The sequence below is a fragment of the Rhineura floridana genome, chromosome 13 (assembly GCF_030035675.1).
Source record: "Rhineura floridana isolate rRhiFlo1 chromosome 13, rRhiFlo1.hap2, whole genome shotgun sequence".
NCBI lineage: Eukaryota > Metazoa > Chordata > Lepidosauria > Squamata > Rhineuridae > Rhineura > Rhineura floridana.
In genome coordinates this window covers 8,831,061-8,838,048 of record NC_084492.1, presented here as the reverse complement: position 1 = coordinate 8,838,048, position 6,988 = coordinate 8,831,061, and the positions used below count along the sequence as shown (strand labels likewise).

General features: G+C 48.8%; 1 pseudogene; it reads right to left on the bottom strand.

Moving 5' to 3' along the window:
* Positions 1-5,248: 5,248 nt before the first annotated feature.
* LOC133369382 (bifunctional epoxide hydrolase 2-like) lies at positions 5,249-6,637 on the bottom strand (annotated as a pseudogene).
* Positions 6,638-6,988: the final 351 nt, after the last annotated feature.

The window sequence follows — 6,988 nt, the reverse complement described above, 5'->3', positions numbered from 1 at the left end:
GTTTGTGACTGTGTCTGTGACTATCATGAAGGGACCCAGCATTTCTGAATTTGCCACTACACTCCTGATTGGGACCACATGCAATGTTAATAGCTGCCACAATTGGAGAAAACCCAACACTTCTCCCTGTTTTCTAGCCAGTCCCCCAAAAGCCTCAGCTAAAAGGGATGAGTTGTCTCTGGTCCTCATTAGGGTAAGATGAATCTATCCATGTCAGTTTTTCTCAATTTCACATTTTGCATGCTCTACATTTCTGAGATTTAAAACAGCCACCAGCATTTTAGCGTATGCTTCTCCTTATATGCACATTTTAATCCCTAATATACACTTTTTTTTGCAAGCAATTTCCCCTAACACATTTTTGTTAGTTTCCCTGACAGATACATTTTCATGCACCCGTTTCCCTAATTTACACATTTTTGTACACATCTTTTGATTGAACTGCCAAATTTGGAGAAGTGCACAGTTTGAAGGGTAAGCTGCATTGTGATCCACAAATTGGTTCACAAACTGGTTCACAATCTGTAGTTCACTTGATGGAGCCCAAAGGATTCCTGAATGCACTGGGGGATATGGAGCTGACTGAAGGTCACCCGGTCGAATCCCTGGTGATGGAGTGGAATAAGGAGATTGCCAGGGCGGTGGACCGGGTGGCTCCGAAACGTCCTCTCCCCCTGAACAGAACTCAGACAGCACCTTGGTACACACCACGGTTGCGGGGTCTGAGACAGGAGGTGAGACGACTTGAGCACCGGTGGCGGAAATCTTGCACTGAAGGTGATCGGACACGGGTTAGAGCAGCAATAGCTGCCTACCAGGTGGCAACAAAGGCAGCAAAGAGAAATTTCTTTGCTGCCTCTATTGCGTCGGCAGAGTGTTGTCCCAGGAGATTGTTCCAAGTGGTCCGAAGCCTGGTCGAACCAGTTGCTCAGGAACCCATGGAACATTCTAAAATCTCCTGTGATACTTTTGCTAAACACTTTGCCGATAAAACCGAACGTCTGAAGAGCACGCTTCCGCTCGCCGTGGAGACAGGAAGTGGGCCAGAGTCGGCCAGTTGCATTCCGGTCTGTTGGGATTGGTTTCAGCCTCTTCTCTCTGAGGAAGTGGACAAGGTGCTCTGTACTGTGAAGCCAACCACCTGTCTGGTTGATCCTTGCCCATCATGGCTCATCATGAGCTGTAAAGAGAGACTGGGTGAAGGGATCAAGGCGGTGGTGAATGCATCCTTGCAAGAGGGTGCAATGCCATCAGTCCTCAAGGAAGTGGTAATAAAGCCCATCTTAAAAAAACCGTCCTTGGATCCCCAAGAGTTAAACAACTTTTGCCCAGTTTCTAATTTACCATTCTTGGGCAAGGTGATTGAGAGGGTGGTGGCTACGCAATTACAGACACACTTGGAGGAAACGGATTATTTAGATCCATACCAATCGGGTTTCAGGACTGGTCATGGAACGGAAACAGCCTTGGTCGCTCTGGTAGATGATATGCGGAGGGCATTGGATAGGGGTGAATACACCTTCCTTGTCCTCCTGGACCTCTCAGCGGCTTTCGATACCATTGACCACGGTATCCTTTTAAATCACCTAGAGGGATTAGGAATAGGAGGCACTGTCTTGCAGTGGTTCCGTTCCTATCTCTCGGATAGGCAGCAACGGGTGGCATTGGGAGATGAGGTTTCAGACCCTTGGCCTCTTCACTGTGGAGTGCCACAGGGTTCTATCCTCTCTCCCATGCTATTCAACATCTATGTGAAACCGCTGGGAGCAATCATCAGAAGTTTTGGGTTGCAGTGCCATCAGTATGCAGATGACACTCAGCTCTATCTCTCCTTTAAGTCTTCACCAGAGTTGGCTGTGAACACCATGTCCAAGTGCCTGAAATCCGTAAGTGGATGGATGGGAGAGAATAGGCTGAAGCTGAACCCCGACAAGACTGAGGTATTACTTGTGGGAGATAGAAGGAAATTAGGAATTACTGACCTGATGCTTGATGGGGTAAGTTTACCCCTGAAGGACCAGGTCCGCAGTCTTGGGGTCATACTTGACTCCCAGCTGTCCATGGAGGCTCAGATTAAAGCAGTGAGCCGGGCAGCTTGGTATCAATTACATCTGATACGGAGACTGCGTCCCTATCTTCCTGTTCATCTGCTCCCTCAGGTGATACATGCCCTGGTCTCCTCTCACTTAGACTACTGCAATGTGCTCTGCGTGGGGTTACCCTTGAAAACGGTCCGGAAATTACAGCTGGTACAGAATGCGGCGGCATGCTTGATTACGCATAGCCATCGCTGGGAGCATATCACCTTAGTGTTATTAGATCTTCACTGGCTACCAGTTGTCTACCGGGCCCAATTTAAGGTGTTGGTGTTGACCTATACGGTTTCGGCCCAGTATATCTGAAGGAACGCCTCCAGAATCACCGATTGTGCCGCCTGACGAGATCAGCGTGGCAAGACCTTCTCTCGGTCCCACCGGTGAGAACAGCTAGGCTGGTGCGGACCAGAGAGAGGGCCTTCTCTGTTGTGGGCCCCACCCTCTGGAACTCCCTCCCTTTCGATCTCAGACATGCTCCCTCCTTGTCCAGCTATCGCCGAGCCTTGAAGACCTGGCTGTTCAGGCAGGCCTACAAGATTGGGACAGATTAACTTATGTTATAATTGAATTAACGGATGGTTTCTTTAGCTTAAAATTTGATTATGTTGATGTATATGTATTGCTTTATTCTGTTGTTCGTCGCCTAGAGTGTCCCTAACCCAGACAGATGGGCGGCTGAAAAATAAAATTTATTATTATTATTATTATTATTATTATTCACTTCCCCCCCCCCGGGAAATGTGCATTAGATAAGTATGCATTCAGACACTAACAGGAGTGAATTTCTCCCCCATCTCTAATCCCCGGGCCAACTCAATAGGATGACTCAAAGCAAAACCTCTTCAGTAGCTATCTGCCATTTGTGGCCATCAATGGAAACTGGTGGCTCTGATGTCAAAAGGGCAGGGAATCCCCCTGAGTTTTAGTCCAAACTTTCAATGAGCTTGGATAGCTCCTTGGAAGTTCGGACTAAAACCTGGAGCAAATTCATTGCCCCATTGATGTCAGAGCCATCAGTCTCTACTGGTGGCCATCCCAAACCAGCTGTGACCACTGTTCATTAAGCCACAGTGGGAAAGTGTCCTCATAAGCCTTGGTCACTTACCTCCTGAGTCATGCTAGTCTGTCTGCTGCTCCTGATTTGCCCCCACAGCAGACAAGCACCCAAGTCTGCACATTGCAGTCTCCCATAATTGCAAATCTAGCAATGGCTTGCTTGCACAGGCTATGTGAACCAGCCTATAATTTACAGCATGATCCCAAACAAGCTGACCCAAATGTAAGTCTCAATTAGTTCAGTGGGACTTAGTTGCCAATAAGTGTGCTTGAGAATGCAGTGTTAGCTTCTTAACATTTCAGAGTAGGATTTATCTTGCAAGAGAGAGTGAATCCATACCTTTCCGTCTAATTCCCAAGCCTGCCACTGTCAAAGATGATTACCTGGCACAACAAGGAGCAGCTAAGACTCCTTTGAACCGTAGCTGGAGAAAAATACTGTGGAGTAAAATCAAACTCATTCTTTCTTGGTGAAGCTTAACTGAACTCAGCAGAGTTATCCCAGGGCAACATGGACCCACGTTTTCATACCATTCTCTGGTCCAGGGGTCGACAACATTTTGAGGCCTGTGGGTATATTTGCAATGGAGAAAGCACTGTGGGTACAACACATACCACAACTAAGCCCACACCGCAACCTGTCCTAATGGCTACACTATAACCCTTTTTCCAAGCCTAATTTCCATGGGGGGAGGAGATTCTTTGGGCACCAGGGAAGGCCTCTAAGGACACATGGGTGCCCGTGGGTGCCATCTTGGTGACCCCGCCTTAGTGACTTACCAAAGACAGCTACTCACGTAATCTCAAAGTAAAATTCAAACCAAATATGAGAACTCATTTTCCAAACAAAAGCTGACACAATTTCAGAGACGCCAAACATTTTAATAACGCTAGCAACGTTTCTGATTTTGCACATCCCTACGTGGTCACTGGAGTTCATCTAAAATGAAATTTGAAGATTATCAGAAATCTATCAAGGAGGTCTCCTACCCCTGATCTTTTCAGAGCAAGCTGCCTTATACTGAGTCAGACCATCGGTCCATCTCTACCACAGAGCTATAGACTTTCCCCAACCAGGAAGCTGCCTTCTACCAAGTCAGACTATTGATCTCTCAAGGTCACTATTGTCTACAGTGTAGACTAACACTGTGATTAGCGGTGGCTCTCTGGGACATCAGGCGGGAATTGTTCTGAGATGTACTTAGAGATGCCAGGGACTGAACCTGGGAGGGACCTTCTGCATGCAAAGCATGTGCTCTACCACTGAGCTATGGCTTAGGAACATAGGAAACTGCTTTATACTCAGTCAGATGATGATCATTGATCTGTCTAGCCCAGCAGGCTAGCCAGCATCGGCTGCCCAGGGTTTCAGACAGGGCACCTTCTTTCTCCACTGAGTTCTCTTCACTGATAGTGGTGGAGAACCAACCACGCTACACTGGTCCTATGAAACTTGGCTGATCATGTGTTAGGGATAACCCATTCTAGGGCCATGAAAACTTCTCCCAGCTGTGCTGTACGCCAAGGAAAGGGGCCCATCAAAAGAGCGGTGTTCCATCTCTCCCAGGAACCCACAGCTGATTAAGGAGCCCAAGAAGGCCCTGACTCAAGGTGGGTCTGCTCCAAGCGTGGCTTAATTTCATGTCTGCAGCTTCACAGGCCACCCTCTGCTACATCCCAGGTTACTTTTCACCAGTAAGTACAGTCCTCCTGTCGGCCTCCTTTCCTGGGTTGCCTGGCTGTTGGCTGGACAGGCTCAGGTTCAGGTCTCCTGGGTCCTCCTGTGGAAGGAGGGGGTTGGGTGAACCTGGGATGCAGCTATTCCCTCTTTGGCCCCACCCATGAGGCTTAGACAGAGATCAACTGGCCCCTGGCAGGGGAGCAAGGGCCAAGCCTCCCTTCCTTTGTTGGAAGCCCCTCCCGTATTATATTTATTAAATTTATATACCACCCCATAGCCAAAGCTCTCTGGGCGGTTTACAGGTTTGGATTGTTTTCTTTAAAATATTTTTCTCCTTTCAGCAGAATCAAAATGAGCTGAGGAAGGAGGTCACTTTGGGTGTTTTGTGCTTTTAAAACATGATTTTATTTCACTTTCTGTCGTTAACTAATTCCTCCCAATATAACACATTTTTGCATGTCACCAACATGAAAATACATTTTGTTTCTGAAAGCATTGAAAGAGCTCCAGAAAATATCCATTATGACCCTTCTTCCCCAAAACCAACCAGCAGCAATTTAGTCTGGATGGGCACCAAAGTCCTGCTCAGAGCTTGGCAATAGTTTGCAGCGAAGCATTCTTGTGAACCCCCTCCAGCCATTCAATGAGGATTTTGTTCAGAGCTGCAGGCCTCTCCATCTGTGTGAAGTGCCCGCAGTCCTCAATATGCCCACGGCTCAGCTGAGGATCCACTCCTCCATGTGTTTGCTCATATCTGGATGGAGAACATCGTCCTTCCCAGCAGTAACCATCAAAGCGGGAACTGTGGTCTTTCTGCGCTGCGCAGAGATGTTCCAGCGCCAGTTTGCTTGCAGGTTTCGGTACCAGTTCAGCGGTCCTCTGAATCCAGATTTCTGATACTGCTGGAGATAGTACTGGAGAACAGGTTCTGGCAGAAGAGAACTTGGGGGTGGGTCTTCGGGTAATCCCACCAGCAGCCCTCCACTCTGCCGGACTTTGCTGACATCAAGTGAAGTCCCCTCTATCTCATCCTCCTCCTTGGTCAATCGGATCACGGCCTTCAGAGTCCTGCTCAGATCCTTCTCCAGTTTGGCCTCCACAACTCCCAGCTCCTGGAAGTAGAGCTGATAATCAAAGACAGGGTTGGCTTCAATCAACTTCATCACATCCTTCTTGGGATTTGAAGGCTGGTAGTGTGTATTTACCCCGGCCACTGCCCGGATGCGCTCTGGGTAGAAGAGAGCCATGTTCCACACAATGGCCCCACCCCAATCATGACCAATGAAGGTAGCCTGGGAGATGCCCAATTTGTCCAGGGAGACTACCGGATCCTTGCATATTTCTTCCACAGAATACTCTCCTATGTCTGGGGGAGCTTTGGAGTCTCTGTATCCTTTCATTTCCAGGAGGTGTCATCAATCCAGTTGTTTGTCAGGACAGCAATCTTGAAGCCATGGTTTTGGAGGGTCACAGCTGCCCGCAGGAGAGGATAGTTGAAAGTCTCTTCTTCTGTCATTTCCTCAAAGACCCAAGCCATGGAGAACTGTTTCGGCAGGGAGGTTCCAGAGGTAGCAGTGATCTTCTTACAGTCTTCTTCAAAGTCACTGATCAGCTGGGTTAGTCCAATCTGGCCCGTCATTGCTTTGGAGAAAGGTCCCTCAAGGCCTCCGTGCAGGATGACATTTTGGAAGAAGTTGCTGGGAAGGCCCAGAGCCTGCTCGAAGTGCCGGAGGACACCCTGCAAGCCGGTGCCGAACAGGACACTGCCCAGGTCAAAGAGCACCACCCGCCGCTTGGCCGCCATCGCCTCTGCGGGCCCTGATGACAGCTGCTCTGAGGTAAGTGGCGGAGGAAAGTTCACCTCTCTGAGGGGGCAGGCACACGTAGAGACCTACCTATTCCAGTTTCTCCTCTGGACTTCCATTGACCCTCTTTCCCTTCTGAGGCTTTTTATATCTTTCAGGGGTCCCAACCCTTCCTTCTGGCTGAGACCCTGCCCTGCCCTTCGCTCAGACAGGTGAATGAGAGGGCTCTGTCCGGCTCCTTCTAGCACACGCAGAACCTCCAGGCAGTGTCCACATATGGTCTCCTCAGGAGCCATTGCCTGGTTGATGCATGGTGTTTGGTATATGGGGTAAGGTGGTCCTCCAAGTGT